The following is an 18,895-nucleotide window of genomic DNA, read 5'->3' on the forward strand; positions in this document are numbered from 1 at the left end:
GAAGATTGTTACATAATGACACTCAACTCAAATTTATGTACTCCTTTTTAAATATGTTTTTTGTATCTGGAAATAAAGATTTAAATTCTACCTTTTTAAAAAATATGTGTCAAATATTTGTATATGCAATTATTTTGCAACATTCTCTTTTTCTTTCCATTTTGGAAGTCTCTGTCAAATTAAAAGATGAAATGACTGGTTTTCAAATTGCCCAGATTTAGAGAATTTATGACAGAAATATTATAAAGTCAGATTATGAAGTTTAGGAAAATGTTCTTTCAAAAATATGATTGCAATTTGGAATTCTTTAAAACTTAAGTGATCCTTTGCAAAATTTTACTTTTTACACATTCTTATTCTTCTCAATAAATGATTCTACCACAAATACTATTTTTATAACATTAAAAATAAAAGAAAAGATTTCATATGCATCATCACATACAGACAGGAAGGGCAAGCATTATTTTCTTCAATTTTAGAACAGGCACTTTGAGGCTTAGAGAATTTGAGATTTGCTTAAAGTTACTCTAATGCATAGAGTCAAATAATAAACAATATATTGTCAATCAATAAATCGTGAACAAGCTTATTGTGTAATATCAATGGACCCCACAGACCCTGGGTCAGGAAGATCTCCTGGAGGAGGGCATGGCAACCCACTCTTGTATTCTTGCCAGGAGAATCCCCATGGACAGAGGAGCCTGGTGGGCTATAGTCCATGGGGTCGCAAAGAGTTGGACACGGCTGATTGACTAAGCACATCAGTGCAGTGTACCCCATATACCATATTATAGTACAGCATGAATTTCTATCTGGATCATGGAAGAAGTCTGTATACTTGGTTGTACATAACTACATACATATGCATAACACACACATATATAAAATTGCACGCTTGCTGTTATTCAGTCACTCAGTCGTGTCCAACTCTTTGGGATCCCATTATATATAAGTTATGTATTATGCCATACTATTCATATTATTATGTACAATGCATATATTTGTATTATATTTACAATATGCATATCATATACTTTATATGAATATAAACATATAGTAATACACATATGTATATATGACATTAGTATATCAGTGCAATGGGTACAACACCCTGTAGTAGCAACAGTACCTGTCATATACCTAAGGGATGCAATATGAAAATAGACCACGAAAGCCCCTAGCCAACACTGGGGTCACAGGCCTACCTGGTCCTCGAGAACTTCCCGGAGAGGAACCTGAAGCTCCTTCGTTCCACCGAGGACTTCTGCCGAGCAACAAGGGCCACTTAGCATGTTGGAGTGTTTTACGGGAGTTCAGACAAGGCTCAGTATTACAAGAGTGGCTGGGACGTGTCTGCTGGGGAGAAATTCCAGAACTTCAAAGAGCTGCCAGAACTGCTGCCCTGCACAGCCAGCTAGCAGGAGCTGCTGTCCGTGTACTCGCACCATCACCAGGAAGAACAAGAGGAGCGTGGCAAGCCGGCACCTGCAGGTGGCCTGGACTCTGGCGTGGACCCCACCTGTCAGCAGGTCCGCTCAATGTCAGCTCCCACCAGGTGCTGCTCGTGACGGTGGCCAGGCCAGAAGCCTCATGCAGCTCTCACCATCTTGGGCAGGAGCTACCACAGTCATGAGCCTCCTTTATCCCTCCTCCTCCTCCTCCTCTTGGCCTGCCAAGCAGACGGCTGAGGCACTGGGTAGGCCTCCACCTCAGATGCTCGCCGCCAGCAGCCGCCCCGGAATCACAGGAAGGACTACACACACCTGAAGGAGTCCTTCCGGTTCCCTCCTCCCAGCCTGGCCGCGATGCCCCAGGCTGGGTTTGTGCTCGGCTTTCTGAAGGTACCAGAGGGAGAAGACGACCAGGATGCTGGGCTCTCTCCACGCTGTCGGAACCAGTGACCACAGCTCTCGGGCCCTGCAGTACCTGCGGCCTGCAGCATGCTGGCCTCTGAGTTGGAGGCTGTGGGTCCACGGACGGTGAGTGTGTTGTTTCAATAGCTGGCTGTTTCTAGTTTCAGGAATATTCAGAATTAAAAGTAGACATGAAATCGTGCTACCTAAAGTTAAATCTTTTTACATAGAAACTGAATCTGGGATTTGAAATTGCCTCAACCTTTTATACGGAGAAGGCAATGGCACCCCACTCCAGTACTCTTGCCTGGAAAATCCCATGGACGGAGGAGCCTGGTAGGCTACAGTCCATGGGGTCGCTAAGAGTCGGACACGACTGAGCGACTTCACTTTCACTTTTCCCTTTCATGCACTGGAGAAGGAAATGGCAACCCACTCCAGTATTCTTGCCTGGAGAATCCCAGGGACGGCGGAGCCTGGTGGGCTGCCGTCTATGGGGTCGCACAGAGTCGGACACGACTGAAGTGACTTAGTAGCGACCTTTTATAAGACAGTTAATCATCCTATGCATTTATTTTGAAATAATGCAAAAAAAAAATCGAAAGTGGCCCTCAGTAAGTGCATCCTTGATTACTTTAATGATCACTTTCTAATGGAAAGGAACCAGGAACAGGCAAGTCAGACAGTGGCCCTAAGGTTCAGGACAGAAGTAATATAAATATATAATTTCCACTCAAACTTCATTTGCAAATCAAGCCACATGGTTTTTAAATTTATCCTGCAAAGATATTGTGTACTTACACCCCCCGCCCCAGAGTGCCCTTTCCATCCACTAAGGTGGTCAAACTCAGAAAGTGCATAGTTTTTATATCAGGGAAAATAATGTGTCGTGTCTTGATGTATCTCTTCTTTCTTGTGAGATTTTCATTTTTGTCCCAGTTTTATTGAGATACACAGTAATTGACATACAGCACCATATAAGTTTAAGGCATCCAGCATGATTACTTGACTTATGTACATCATGAAATGATTATTATAGTAGGTTTAGTGAACATTTATCATCTCATATACACTATTTAAAAATAAAATAAAAATTTTCCTTTTGATGAGAAATCTTAGGATTTACTCTCAACAACTTTCATATATAACATATGACAATGTTATATTTATTGTGTTGAGCATGATCCCTAGTACTTATTTATCTTATAACTGAAAGTTTGTACCATTGAACTGCCTTCATCTAATTCTCCTTGCCCCTACCCCTGCCCCTGGTAAAACAAATCTGATTTTTTTCCTATGAGTTTGTTTGCTTTGCTTTTGAAATATAGTTGATCAACAGCACTGCACTAGTAACTGTTATACAACATAGGTATTCCATATTTATGTACCTTTCTAAACAATTACCACAATGTCTAGTTACTGTCACTATATAACAATATTGCATAATTATTGATTATATTCTCTATACTGTACATTTCACATATATGACTCATTTATTTTGCAACGGAAAGTTGGTACCTGCTAATCTCCCTCATCTATTTCTTTCCTCTCCCATCCCTCTCACTTTGGCAACTGCCTGTTCTCTGTATCTTAAAAAACTGTTTTTTTCCCTTGTTTATTCGTTTTGTCTTTTAGATTTTAGATCCTATAAGCAAAATCACACAATAGTTGACTTTGTATGATTTATTTCATTTATAGTTATACCCTCTAGGTCTGTCCATGTTGTCAAAAATGGCAAGATTTCATTCTTCTTTACGGATGAGTAGCATCCGTGTGTGTGTGTGTGTGTGTGTGTGTGTGTGTGTGTATACCACATCTTTTCTGTCCATTTATCTATTGATGGGGATTTAGTTTGCTTCCATATCTTGGCTATTGTAAATAACACTGCAGTGAACATAGGAGTGCAAATATCTTTTATAATTAGTGTTTTTGTTTTGTCTGGATGAATACACAGACTTGGAATTGTTTGATTGTGTAGTAGTTCTATTTTTAATTTTCTGAGGACTCTCCTTGTTTTCCATAGTTGCTGCACCAGTTTACATTCTCAACAACAGTGCATGAGGATTTCCTTTTCACTACATCCTGGCCAACATCTGTTATTTTGTTGTCTTTTGGATAATATCCATTCTTACAAATGTAAGATGATACCTCATTGTGGTCATTATTTGTATTTCCTTGGTGATTAATGAGAGCTTTCTAAGTGGTATAGTGGTAAGGAATCTGCCTGTTAATGATGGGGACACAGGTTCGATCCCTGGGTGGGGAAGATCCCCTGGAATAGGAAATGGTAACCCATTCCAATATTCTTGCTTGGGAAATCCCACAGACAGAGGAGCCTGACAGGCTTCAGACCACGGGGTCACAAGAGTCAGACACGACTGAGTGGCTGAGCACACATGATGATGGTGATTAATGAGACAGAGTATCTTTTCTGTGGCCTCTGTGTTGTTTCTGTTGAAAAATGTTTATTCAAGTCCTCTTTCCATTTTTTAATCAAGTTTCTTGTTTCTGATGTTGAGTGGATGTTGCTCTTTTTGACTTGGATACACATGAACAAAAAAGATAAGTATCTGCACTTCCTGTTTCCAAACACAATTTTTTTTTTTTTTAATTTAAACAAAAAAGAACAGGAGCAGGACACATCACAATCATTGGTTCGTAGAAACTAGAAATCCTAGTGAGGAGGTACTGTTTAGTATTAAATACCCGTAACTGGTAGCTCCTCTTCAGGTTTAATTCTTTTGTCTGGAAGAGGCTGTCTAGTGTTTTCCCTCCATACTGTTGACACCACCCTCTGAGAAATTCTTTATTTTCTATCCACCTTAAACTTACCTGAAATGAGCATTAGAGAATAGGACCTGCTTATTTTCTGAGCAGATTTCTCAAGCCTACTTTCTGCTTCTAGGTGCTTGGTGTCCATGGATGTTTTAATAATTATACATTTACATATGATTTTCATCTGTTTGGCTGCTTGGTTTTATTTATTTATTAATTGTTTGCTGTTAATATTTTTCTGTGAAAGCCACTTTGCATTGGTAAGAAACTTTATCAACAACTTATTTGATTCCAGTTTGTCTTCAGAGCCTATACCCATGCCCACATGTGTTTGCTAGAATTACTTTCTAGATATTTGATGTCTTTTTAGGTATTATGTCTTTACATCTTGTGACTTAATTTTAGGTAACTTGGGTCTTTCAGACTTCCATGGAAAAATCACTTTTTTCTCTGCACCATATTTTTCAAATAAAAGAATTGAATATGTCACCATCATTAATACAGGAATTTTAATGTGTGTGAAGTCATAGTTTTAATTTAATCATTGGTTATGAATCTGACTCTCCAAAAATTATTCAGTTTTATATTTTACTGAATTTTGCAAAAATTATTTTCCTTTTCTTGTTCTGTAACTCCTGAATCATGTGCCTCCATGCTAGTCTTGTTCTTCCTAGTTTCAAATGACCCAATTATTTTGAGCACATATCTCCTGCTAGAAATATCTTGCCAGGCACAGAAACAAACACCAACTAATAATTTCCTACTCTCCAGTCTCATTCTGTAGGTCTACCAAGTTTATTAAGTACATTACTTGCTTTCCTAGTTATTGCTAGTGACAGTTTTACCAAATATAAAGCCAGCGCATTATATTGGTCACCATTCTTCAAGACTTCAAGAGTTTCTTAGCCAATTGCTGTTGTTATAGGAACACCTGACTTCTAGGTACCAATGTCTATTTTAGACAAGATGAATTATGATATACTCTGCTAACAAACCACTCTGAAATTTCATGAAGTTACCCGATAAAATTTAGTTCTCTAGCATACTAAACATCTACTTAATGTTGGTGCAGGAGGAGTTAAGGGGAAGAAGTGTCTTTGATTACCAAAGTCACTCAAGAAAGCAGAATAAAGATATTTTAATCTCTGCAATGCTTCCATGAGATGGGAAGCAATGTGCCAGCAAAGCCACTGCCTATAACACTTTCAGCCAGGAAGGGATACATATCAATTCTGCTCACATTTTACCAGTTAGAATAAGTCAATTGGCAGTTATGAAGAGTGAAGTGGTGGAGAAATAGCCTCTTATCATGTGGGAAAAAGCAGAAGAACAAAACATACTCAATGTACAGTTTTAATACCTTCCACTGCTAGTCATTTGTGCCATTTTACTTAAATCTATTAATTTTATGATTAAAATATATGAACTTTATGAAGCTAAGACTGCATATAAGAAGATGCTGAACTAATTTTAAAAAATCAAAGAGAAGTTCAGTTATACATGTTGCAACATAGTAGTGCAAAAGACCTTGTCAAAATACACACGTGCTTTGTTTACTGTAATGGCAGTTGATGATCATTAAAGACAGAGTTAAAGGGCAAGATGCTTTACCTAAAACAGTAGTTTTCAGCATGCTCAGTTTTTCCTATTTATATTTTCTGAGAATGAGAAATCAGGAGTATTTGTATTCATACTATATAAACGTGCTAAAATTTTAGTTTATCTAATGATTCTATATATAAAGTTTAAAAATACATTTTACTCAATTCAACCAAACCACAAGACTGCTGTTATAATTTTCACTTTTATACCTTCACTGACTCTAAGGATAACATATAAATACTTGAGCTTCCAATGATTTATACATGCTCTCAGTTTTTAAAGAAAGTTGAGTCCTGTTAGGTTCTTGAACTTTAAGATCAGGGAACTTAACAAAGTCTCAGGATTTCATCTATTTCCTTTTGACTTATGAACTCAAGCTGTACATAGGTGATTATTTAGAGAAGGCTTTTTCCAGGTAGTGAAGAGAATTGATTTTCTCCTTGTGTATGAGCAGTATTATGTTTACTTGGAATGATGAAGTATGATTTTTAGGCATAAGTTCTATATAATCTCCTAGGGTTAAGGTGATTCAACATCTAAGTGTTATGTAATGTTGCAAAGAGAATTATATACTGAACCCTTACAAGTGAGGTTGGTATTATTATGATACTTACAATAACTGTAAAGATGCGTGATGTATATAATAATGTCATTGTTGTTTAGTCGCTCAGTCGTGTCCCACTCTTTCTGACCTGATGGACTGCAACAAACCAGACTTCCCTGTCCTTCACCATCTCCCGGAGCTTGCTCAAATTCATGTCCATTGAGTTGGTGATGCCATCCAACCATCTCATCCTCTGTTGTCCCCTTTTCCTCTTGCCCTCCAACCTTTCCCAGCATCAGGCTCTTTTCCAGTGAGTTAGATTTTCCTGTCAGGTGGCCAAAGTATTGGCGCTTCAGCTGCAGTATCAGTCCTTTCAATGAGTATTCAGGGCTGATTTCCTTTAGGGCTGACTAGTTTGATGTCCCTGCAGTCCAAAGGACTCTGAATAGTCTTCTCCAACACCACAGTTCAAAAGTATCAATTCTTCAGTGCTCAGCTTTCTTTATGGTCCAACTCTAATATCCATACATGACTACTGGAAAAACAATAGCTTTGACTATATGGGCCTCTGATAATAATTGCAATACTTAAAATAACTTACCATGTAGATATTCTACTTATGTACTATTGCTGTACTTACTACACAGATACAGTTGGTTTTTGAGGGTAGGCATGGCATGGAGATTATTCTTATCAGCCTCCTGGTGGCCCATACACATATAATTGCAATTTCTATTGCCTGCTGCCTTGCAATTTGTCAGGTTCCCGGTATTACCACTTTAGGCTCCAAAATTACTGCAGATGGTGACTGCAGCCATGAAATTAAAAGATGCTTGCTTCTTAGAAGAAAATCTATGACCAACCTAGACAGCATATTAAAAAGCAGAGACATTACTTTGCTGACAAAGGTCTGTCTAGTCAAACCTATGGTTTTTAAAGTAGTCATGTATGAAGTGAGAGGTGGACTATAAAGAAAGCTGAGCACAGAAGAATTGATGCTTTTGAAGTGTGGTGTTGGAGAAGACTATTCAGAGTCCCTTGGACTACAAGGAGATACAACCAGTCCATCCTAAAGGAAATCAGTGCTGAATATTCATTGGAAGGACTGATGCTGAAGATGAAACTCCCAATACTTTGGCCACCAGATGCATAGAACTGACTCATTGGAAAAGACCCTGATGTTTGGAAAGATTGAAGGCAGGAAGAAAAGGGAATGATGGAGGATGAGATGGTTGGATGGCATCGCTGACTCTATGGAAATGAGTCTGAGTAAGCTCAGGGAGTTGGTGATGGACAGGGAAGCATGGTATGCTGCAGTCCATGGGGTCGCAAAGAGTCGGGCACAACTGAGTGACTGACTGAGGTGTGTTCTCCTTGCTCCCTGTTAGAAGAAGTGGTTAGGGTGTTCTAGTTATTCCTGGTTTAGTTTGGATGAGAGCATAAGTATCCTGTTTACTCTTGTTATATATAAAGTGAAAAAAAGTGAAAATGAAAGTCGCTCAGTTGTGTCTGACTCTTTGGACCCCAGGGACTGTAGCCTGCCAGGTTCCTCTGTCTGTGGAATTCTCCAGCAAGAGTATTGGAGGGGGTAACCTTTCCCTTCTCTAGTGGATCTTCCCAACCCAGGGATTGAACCCAGGTCTCCCACATTCCAGGCAGATTCTTTACCATCTGAACCACCAGGGAAGCCCAAGAATACTGGAGTGGGTAGCCTATCCCTTGTCCAGGGGATCTTCCCAACCCAGGAATCGAACCAGAATCTCCTACATCACAGGCAGGTTTTTTAAGAAGTGCAGAACTACATTCCTGTAATCTAGAGATAATCGAGTTTTTTGCATCAGTCTCTCCAACATGCATACTTGCGTAGACATTTCTTCTTCAGTCTTTGGATTAGTGCTCCACAAAATAAACATATTATCTTCAAAATCACTGTCCATCCCTTTACTTCACTGGATATTTTGCTGTTTAACCACAGTAACCAAGAAAGTATTTGATTCCAGATTACCAATGTAACTATTCTACAACTTTTTATCTCTGAATGGAAAAGTGTTTTGCTTTCAGAGCCTTAAATGTCAGAGCCTTGACAATGTGCCATCCTTTATATTTCAGGCTGTATAGGTCATGTTCTTAACTTGTAGCAAAAGCAACAGAATGCAAAGGTTAAAGTAAAAGAAACAGATCCAATATGGAGTCAGATTTGTTCTTCCCTGTTTATTTAAATATAAATCTAGATTGTTCACTCAAATGAACAAAGTTATTACTGTTTGGCTTATATTTGAAAATGGAAAGGGGAGACAAAAATAGTGTAAATATCAGACTTAGAAAGATGTCTGAAAATAATAGAGAAAAATATTAATCTAAGAAAATATAATTCAACCTCTGAAGAAATTAGTTATCTTGAAATACACATTTATTTTGTGTTTAATATTAGTCATTATATTAGTAGAAATCAAATATATTATGTTTAATCTAAATACTGACTCTTCTAGGTAGGAACTATGAAGTTTTCCTTTTTTAATTTGCTTCCCTTGGGAGTGAAGAAAGTAAAACTCAAGTTTGAGTTGATGTGTGACTGTCTGGTCAGAACCAAATCTGTCTTGGGGTCCAATGATATGATATGACTACTTAATTTATACTATAGACATTCTATTTAAAGTTTTCCAGGGAAATCATCATTCTAAGCTTTTCAATGACTATAATATAAAACTTGAAACTAAGATTTTTCAAAAGTGTATAATAAAGGCATTTAATTTTATCAGGAATCTTATGTGTTAAACTTTATATAATCGTTAGTTACTTTGTTTTGTTCCCATCCTAAATACTTTGAGCTGTAAAAAACCACAAGTATCAACATACCCAGATATTTGGATAATGAAAATCCCAGTGGCTTACTAAATATTTGACTTTTTTGATTATAAAGATTGTTCTCTTTAAATTTATTTGATTGGTATCTGAGAATAGATAATACAAATAACCTTTGCGACATGTAATTCTCTTGGTGGCATTATTCTGGAATATGAACTAAATGATTTTACAATTTAAGTGCTTCTTTTATTTTATTTATTGGCATTTAGTACTTGTCAAAAATCTTGATTGCCTTGTCTTCATAGATAATTTCACTTCCAATTTTATCCATTATATATGGTGACTTTTTAGAGTAACAAATTTGTGCCTATTTTAGTCACTTGGCTTTTCCTCAGGTAGTAGCATATGTATGTGGGAGGATACTTGCTATGTATAATAAAAACAATCAATCATACCACATTCCCTAAAAGCAGCCTCATAGTCACATGGGATGGACCAGGGCAAAGAGGCAAGAATATCAAATAAGCAGGAAAACTTTAATTTGAAAATGTTCTGCAGGTAAAGAATGGAGTTGAATCCTCTTGAGAATGTGCTAGATTGCTAAATATCTAAAAGAAATAGCAAAGAATGTTATAAACTGAATCAGTAGTAGGATATGGATATACAAGGTCCTGAGCTTTTTAAATACCATTTTATATACATTCAGTTTCATTTGTTCATTTCAATAATACACACATAATTCATTGGATATTTATCGAGTTTCTGCTACCCTATTCAGTTAATTGTATTAGGTCCTGAAAATTCAAAAATTAAAATTTAAGTTTTTTCACCTCTTAAAGGGCTCAGATATAGGCTTCAAACCAAATTTCCTTTAAAGAAATACCCTGTAGCATGCCGAGGGGTACATAATAAAATGGAAATGTGAGGCTATATTTAAAAACAGAGCAAAAATATACTCTGTTTCCACATAGAGAGGTCTTGGGTGATGTGGAGAAGGGAAAAAGGAGACAGAAGTGAGGTCAGCTTCAAATAGAAGTGACATTTATTTGTTATTGTTTAGTTGCTCAGTCGTGTCTTACTCTTTGCAACCCCATGAACTGCAGCATGCCAGACTTCCCTGTCCTTCACCATCTCCTGGAGCTTGCTCAAACTCATATCCATTAGGTCAGTGATGCCATCTAAGTGTCTCATCCTCTGTCATCCCATTCACCTCCTACCATCAGACTTTCCCAGCATCAGGGTCTTTTCCAGTGAGTCAGCGCTTCACATGAGGAGGCCAAAGTATTGAAGCTTTAGCTTCAGCATCAGTCCTTCCAATGTATATTCAGGACTGGTTTCCTTTAGGATTGACTGGATTGATGTGCTTGGAGTTCAAGGTACTCTCGAGAGTCTTCTCCAACACCAGAGATCAAAAGCATCAATTCGTTGGCTGTCTGCCTTCTTTATGGTCCAACTCTAAATTCCATACATGACTACTGGACAAACCATAGTTTTGACTAGACAAACCTTTGTCAGCAAAGTAATGTCTCTGCTTTTTTTCATAGGTTTGTCATAACTTTCCTTCCAAGGAGCAGCATCTTTTAATTTCATGGCTGCAGCACCATCTGCAGTGATTTTGGAGCCCAAGGAAAGTCTGTCACTGCTTCTCAAAGAATAGGGGTTTGGGTAGAGGGATAGGAAGAGTACAGTGTCAAACACAGAAATTAGAGTTTTCTGGCATAACCTATTTATCATAATACATAGTCTTTGGAGCTGAGAATATAATGGTTTATAATGACTTCATGGTTCTATCCTCATGAAGCATATAGTTAGCAGTCATTGTGCCAGATAATCTCCACTTACATTTCCAGATCCACCATCCATCTTCTCTGCTCTATCAGATGCCCTTCAAAGGTTATTCCCATGGGTTTCATCCTTCTGAAACCCCTGCTTTCTGGCTCATAATTATATTTGGTTAAAGGGAAGCCCTGGGAGGTGACTGGAGTGTGACTGGAATGGAAAATCAAGGCATTTGTGGCCCACATTCCAACCCCTGATACCTCTGTACCAGGTGGAGTTTTTGTCAGAGACTGCACTGCTCAAATAGAAGCCATGACTGTCATCACAACCTTGGCTGGATTGTGTTACTAGATCCCTGAACAGTTCCCAGACTATTATAGGCACTCAGATGTCTTTACTTGCAGAAAGCACAGTAACACTTTGCACATAAATCAGATCACAGTCATTTTGACCAACATTTTCAAATACTCTTCATTGAATTCACAGTAAAGCTCAAAATCTTTCTCATTATCAGTAAGCTTTGCAGTATCCTTCCTTCCCTAGCCCCTACAGCCCAAACTACTGTGTCCTTGACTGTACCTCAATCACCTCTCCCCTTCTTTCTCTCTACAATCTTATAATTCTTACTGTTTCTCGTTGGTTACACCACTCTTGTTTAGGACCTCTGCATTTCATATCCCTTTGTTCATCATGAACTTCTTACTGGAAAATTCAGACTTAAATTGAAGAAAGTAAGGAAAACCACTGGACCATTCAGGTATGACCTAAATCAAATCCCTTACGATTATTCAGTTGAAGTGACAAACAGATTCAGGGGATTTGATGTAATAGGCAGAGTGCCTGAAGAACTATGGACAGAGGTTAGTGACATTGTACAGGAAGAAGAGATCAAAACCCTCCCCAAGAAAAAGAAATGCCAAGAGGCAAAATGGTTGTTTGAGGAGGGCTTTCAAATAGCTGAGAAAAGAAGAGAAGCTAAAGGCAAAGGAGAAAAGGAAAGATATACACATTTGAAAACAGAGTTCTAAAGAATAGCAAGGAGAGATAAAGTCGTCCTCAGGGATCAATGTAAAGAAACAGAGGAACACAATAGAATGGGAAAGATTAGAGATCTCTTCAAGAAAGTTAGAAATAACAAGGGAATGTTTCATGCACAAAGATGAGCACAATAAAACAGAAACAGTATGGACCTAACAGAAGCAGAAGATATTAAGACGATGTGGCTAGAATATGCAGAACTATATAAAAAGGACCTTCATGACCCAGATAGCCACAATGGTGTGATCACTCAACTAGGGCCAGACAGCTTAGAATGCAAAGGCAAGTGGGCCTTAGGAAGCATCACTATGAACAAAGCGAGTTGAGGTGATGGAATTCCAGTTGAGCTATTTCAAATCCTAAAAGAGGATGCTGTGAAAGTGCTGCACTCGATATGTCAGCAAATTTGGAAAACTCAGCAGTGGCCACAGGACTGGAAAAGGTCAGTTTTCATTCCAATCCTAAAGAAAGGCAATGCCAAAGAATGTTGAAACTACTGCACAATTGCACTCATCTCACATGCTAGTAAAGTAATGCTCAAAATTCTCCAAGCCAGGCTTCAACAGTACATAAACCGTGATCTTCCAAATGTTCAAGCTAGATTTAGAAAAGGCAGAGGAACCAGAGATCAAATTGCCAACATCTGTTGGCTCATCAAAAAATCAAGAGAGTTCCAGAAAAACATCTATTTCTGTTTTATTGACTATGCCAAAGCCTTTGATTGTATGGATTCAAAACAAACTGTGTAAAATTCTTAAAGAGTTGGGAATACCAAACCACCTGACCTGCTTTCTGAGAAATCCGAGAAATGCAGGTCAGGAAGCAACAGTTAGTACTGGACATGAAGCAACAGACTGGTTCCAAATCAGGAAAGGAGTACGTCAAGGCTGTATATTGTCACCCTGTCTATTTAACTTATATTTAGAGTACATCATGGGAAATGCTGGGCTGGATGAACACAAGCTGGAATCGAGATTGCTGGGAGAAATATCAGTAACCTCAGATATGAGGATGACACCACCTTATGGCAGAAAGCAAAGAAGAGCTAAAGAGCCTCTTGATGAAGTTTAAAGAGGAGAATGAAAAAGCTGGCTTAAAACTCAACATTCAAAAACTAAGATCATGCCATCCAGTCCCATCAACTCCATGGCAAGTAGATGGAGAAACAGTGGAAATAGTGACAGACTTTATTTTTGAGTGCTCCAGAATCCCTGCAGATGATGACTAGAGCCATGACATTAAAAGATGCTTGCTCCTTGGAAGAAAAGTTATGACCATCCTAGATGGCATATTAAAAAGCAGAGATATTACTTTGCCAGCAAAGGTCCATTTAGTCAAAGCTATGGTTTTTCCAGTAGTCATGTATGGATCAGACTTGGACTATAACGAAAGCTTAGCACCAAAGCATTGATGCTTTTAAACTGTGGTGTTAGAGAAGACTCTTGAGACTCCCTTGAACTGCAAGGTGATCAAACCAGTCAATCCTAAAGGAAATCAGTCCTCAATATTCATTGGAAGGACTAATGCTGAAGCTCCAATACTTTGGCCATCTGATGTGAAGAACTGACTCATTGGAAATGACCCTGATGATGGGAAGGATCCAAGGCAGGAGGAGAAGGGGACACCAGAGGATGAGATGGTTGGATGGCATCTCTGACTTAATGGACATGAGTTTGAGCAAGCTCTGCAGTTGGTGATGGACAGGGAAGCTTGGCATGCTGCATCCATGAAGTTGCAAAGTGTTGGACACAACTGAGCGACTGAACTGAACTGAGTTATTCAAACAGCTTATCTTATTTCTCCAAAGCTTACCCTAAATTCTGTTCCAGTGCCACTTGTACAGAGAGGCCTCCCCTGACCATCCTGTGCCTACTGTTTATTTGGTAATCGTTATTTTCCTCCATAGCACTTATCCATAAATTGTTTCTTATCTATACATTAGTTTGTAGAATTAATTCATAGAATTTTTTGTGTCTTATGTGGCTAGAAGCTGTATGAAGGGGAAAAATTGCTTTACCATTATGTCATCATTATTAACATTTATTCAAAGAATAAACTAGTGAATAAAGTTTCCATAATTTATTAAATAATATTGTATTTACCATCAGGGTCTACAACTCTTTATTTTTTTAGATAGAATTATGTGTCCCAGAAGAGTTAGGTAATCTTAATACTTAAGACACATTACTGCAGGATTTTATGAAAAGAGAAGCCCAAAGAAGCAAAACAGTTAACTAGATATATGAAGAATGGTTAAAAATAGCCTGTGCAAAAATCAGAATTTATGAGTTGTATTTACTGGACATATTCATACCAATTCATACCAATTCTCCAGTGTACTTCCATTTGAAAAAAATTGAGACATGAGATTAAACTTTTTCATGTATATTTGAAATATGAAAATATAGAGTTCGTGAATGTAGATTTTTCATAAAGTAATTATAATTTTCTAGGCTATTTATGTTTAGTTCATTTGTTTAATTTGTTTTTCTGAAAGTATATAGCAAGAAAATGATTTTATACTTGGACAAGAGTATAAGTACAAGGTGAGTAGGGTAGTACTGCATTTCCATAAAAATATTGAATAATTCTTTTGTAAGCTTTACAAATTTCTTAGCTTAATAATGCTGTTTTTTCTATAATAGGATGATATTACTAACCAACCATCAGTAGGGAATGTGATTTGAGTGGTTTTCTTTCAGTAATTAGCAAGGTGAATGAATATCCACTAAATAAAGTTGAGGAATTTGTAAAGACCACTTGGGAGAATCTGTGCATTAAACAGCATAGTCTTTCTATAATCACTATGCTTTAAACCTAATTAAACTCAAGAGAATCTTAATTAAATGAAGGGGAACAATAAAGCAATGAAATGATTTGCAGATGAGTTTGATAGTTGTAATCCAAAATTCTTTAAGAGTTAAACCCTATGATTATAGTTTTAGGAAGGAGTAAATGGACTACTTGCAAAATAACAAACTCTGAATTTCAAGTTCAGTTGCAAATTCTATTATTAGATGAAATCCTTAAAGACTACTTAGAAAAAGAATGCTGATTTAAACACTGTGAGTGGTTTCATTGGTTCAAGGATATTTATATTATCTGCCTCTTTTCTATATTAGTGTATATGATATATATTAATATGGACATTTTTGAGCTCTATTAAAGCACTTGCATAGTTGAAAATATAATAATTTTCAGTGAAGTAATTAGAGCATATGTAATAAAATTTAGAATTATTCAAATTAAATGACATTAAAATTAGTGAATCAAATATTTCAAAAATATCATGAAAAGGCTAAGACATACTTCTGAGATTTTCTTTTGGAAATTAAATATGTATAGTGTGTGGTTTTACTAATGACTATTTATCTCTAAATAATTCTAAGAGCCTAATCATCCTAAGAGAAGTAATCTTTGCCACAAAGGGAGAATACAGTCAAAAAGAAAAAGAAATATGGCTTCATCAGTTAACTCAAATGCCATTTGACTCTTTGGTTTGATTTTTTTTTTTAATCAATGTAAAGAATTGTTAGCAAATTGCTAGAGAAATTGTGGGAAAATGTAATTATTAGTTTATGAACCAGGATATCAGATCTTATGCAGAGATTTTATGGAAGTTGCTCCCAATATTATCCCATAATAAGCTGGAAAAAATAAAAGTCATACATATTTATTTAATAGATATTAATATCTCTAGTGAGGACAACTCAAAATGAAATTTTAAATATGAAACTGCTGATGCTAAAGTTCATATGCAGTATAATGGTATTAAATTTAAATGCTCAATTGTACCTATTTTGTTCAGTATGCTATTGAATTCCTATTTTGTTATAAAGTAATATTATTTTCTGTAAATTCCCATTGAACATATCACAAAATGTATTAAAAAGTTAAAGCTTATGGCAATTATATGTATATTTATCATATATTGTATGTATATGCATATTTACAAAACAAATCTCAGCTCTAACAATTAAACGCATTTAAATGTGCATGTTAAATATTAAAGCACACCTGACAGTTTAGACATATATCAAAAATATAATTAATAATATCTTATTAAAAAGTCTACTGTTAAAGTTTTTCAAAATAACATACCCTTCTTTTGTTATAGCTCTGATTAGACTGCTACTGCTAAGTCGCTTCAGTCGTGTCCAACTCTGTGCGACCCCATAGATGGCAGCCTACCAGGCTCCTCCATCACTGGGATTCTCCAGGCAAGAACACTGGAGTGGGTTGCCATTTCCTTCTCCAATGCTTGAAAGTGAAAAGTGAAAGTTAAGTTGCTCAGTCGTGTCTGACTCTTCGCGACCCCATGGACTGCAGCCCACCAGGCTCCACCGTCCATGGGATTTTCCAGGCAAGAGTACTGGAGTGGGGTGCCATTGCCTTCTCCCAACTGATTTTGCAAGTGTATATGGATTACTTCTCATTTATAGTCCACATCTGTGTTGCAGATTCACTCACTAGTATTGCAGAGTGGCCGTTTCATCAAGAAAAATTTTGAAGATACCTGAGTGCAGGGTGACAAAGCAGATATTTTATACAGCTCTTTCTTCATTCAGATCATCCTTAAGCAATGAAACATGATAGAAAATAAAACATTTGTTCTATATTTGATGAATATTAGAGGTGTCTGTGTCCTCAGATCGTACTAGATGACCATGAACAATAAGGAAAAAGAGCAAATAACAATGAGGTGATGTATCTAAACCTGGTGTGTGTGTGTTTGTGTGTGTGTGTGTGTAAACTAGTTTGCATAGAATAAAGTTATGTTTCAGGAGTTGAAGTCATGATGCTACACAGAAAATGCAGATAAGGAAAGTGTGGCAGTGGGAAAGAAAATTTGAAAGAGCATCAAAGTTGACTGTTATCTTCTGACTTAAATCTTGCACAGTTGAGTGAGGAAAAGCTCCTCTACTAAGCCAAACAGAATTCTGTCTCCTGGAATATCTGAAGCCTCTGAGAATAACAGTAGCAATGTGCTGTGATAAAAATGGGAATGATGTACCTTTGAAAAATGAGGAAACGAATTCTCTTCTCCACACAGGACCCAACTGTCATAGTAGGAGATTGGAGGATATTTCTGTTAATGATCTAAACTGTTCAAGATAAAAGACCAATAAGTAATGATAGCTCCAGTTTCCCAGTTGCAGGAAATTATGTGTATAATTTGACCCATGTAAAATATGGAATACTGGCTCTCATAGAATTGTAAAAATATATTCCTCAGGATCCCTTGTATATAAGGTTCTGGATTAAAATTTAACTTTAAATTTACTCAATTTTGAAACATAGAAATGAGTGGAAATCATCTGTCTGGTGCTGATGCTAGGCAGTTACTTTACCGGATCTGATTGTAACGGCAACACTTATCTTGTTTAAATTCCACATATAGTGCGTACATAGTCATAAAGTGACTACTTTCTAACATATTACTGTTTGTTCAAAATTATGGGTTATTAGTTAAGTAAAAATAATTATTGTAGGTGTTGTTATTCTAGACTTAATGATATGAAACTCAGTGAACTTTATATAAAGCAGAAGTCATATGTATAAAATTTTGAGAGCAAACAGCTTTTTAAAAACATTCTCTATTAATATTTACCACAATGTGGGTTTGAAGTTCCATGCTGTTTTATGAACTAAAGGAATAAAAATGAAAGGGATTAAAATTGAAAGGAGATGAGCAGTAGTTTATTGATTTTCATTTTAAATAAAGACCTTAAGCCCCAAGGACATCAGCCAACTACTTTATTCCATCTCCTTTTGAGTTTCACATACAGTAATTGGAAAAAGTTTATGTCTATTTGGGATAGTAACAAAAAAGATATCTATTTCCTTATTTTTAAATGGAGCTTTCTCCACTTTTTGTTAAGATGCACGACTACAAATACCAAAAATGCCATTAATCTACCCATATGACTTCAGTCAGAAATGACTAAAGTTGTTACTTATCTATTATTGGTTACATTAACTATCATATTTCTTTTATTAATGTAAAATTTCTGAGTCCTAGAATATAAAGACATTCATTTGTTTTATCTTTATTGCACTTTCTAAATTGATGTTTAGTTGCTTGAATGTAGGAAAATTATTATTTTTGAAATATGTGGTATTATGTACTGATAAGTAAACAAAGTGACTCATGTAACCACATTAATCTGAGTAATCACTAGAAGTTCATGAAATATATTAAAAGCTTTAGGACTATTAACATCTCTCCAGTCTCCAAAGCATTTAGTATGCCACAGCTTGAAAAGTTTTGAATTAACAGTAGGAAAGTAAAAAGTATTCTGTGTGGTTAGATGTGAAGAAGATAAATATAATCATGGCATCTGGGTGCTAGTAGGAAGCCCACCCATTGTGACTATTGACTGAGAATAATTGACTGAATGAATGCCTATGGGGACACTCAGCAGATTAAGTTCCTGAGAATGTGTGAACTCTGTAACCTTCTCATTGAATACTGCCTTTTGTAAACCAAGTTAAACCT

General features: G+C 36.7%; 2 long non-coding RNA genes across 5 annotated transcripts in view; one reads left to right on the plus strand and one right to left on the minus strand.

Moving 5' to 3' along the window:
- The window catches only part of LOC145516428 (uncharacterized), a 372,999-nt gene extending 371,235 nt beyond the window's left edge, over positions 1 to 1,764 (minus strand). Inside the window, exon 1 of one of the 4 annotated variants that reach the window (XR_014061381.1) lies at positions 1,206 to 1,755. This is a non-coding gene — a long non-coding RNA (uncharacterized LOC145516428). Of the gene's footprint in view, positions 1 to 1,205 lie in introns of all 4 variants that reach the window. The other 3 variants (XR_014061382.1, XR_014061384.1, XR_014061383.1) reach the window with 3 other exon arrangements.
- Positions 1,756 to 18,616, plus strand: LOC145516431 (uncharacterized). Its single transcript, XR_014061386.1, has 2 exons — positions 1,756 to 1,979; positions 16,514 to 18,616. It is a non-coding gene; the product is annotated as an uncharacterized LOC145516431 (long non-coding RNA).
- Positions 18,617 to 18,895: the final 279 nt, after the last annotated feature.

This window comes from Giraffa tippelskirchi, chromosome 8 (genome assembly GCF_054371585.1).
Source record: "Giraffa tippelskirchi isolate mGirTip1 chromosome 8, T2T-mGirTip1v1.2.pri, whole genome shotgun sequence".
In the NCBI taxonomy this organism is placed as follows: Eukaryota; Metazoa; Chordata; class Mammalia; order Artiodactyla; family Giraffidae; genus Giraffa; species Giraffa tippelskirchi.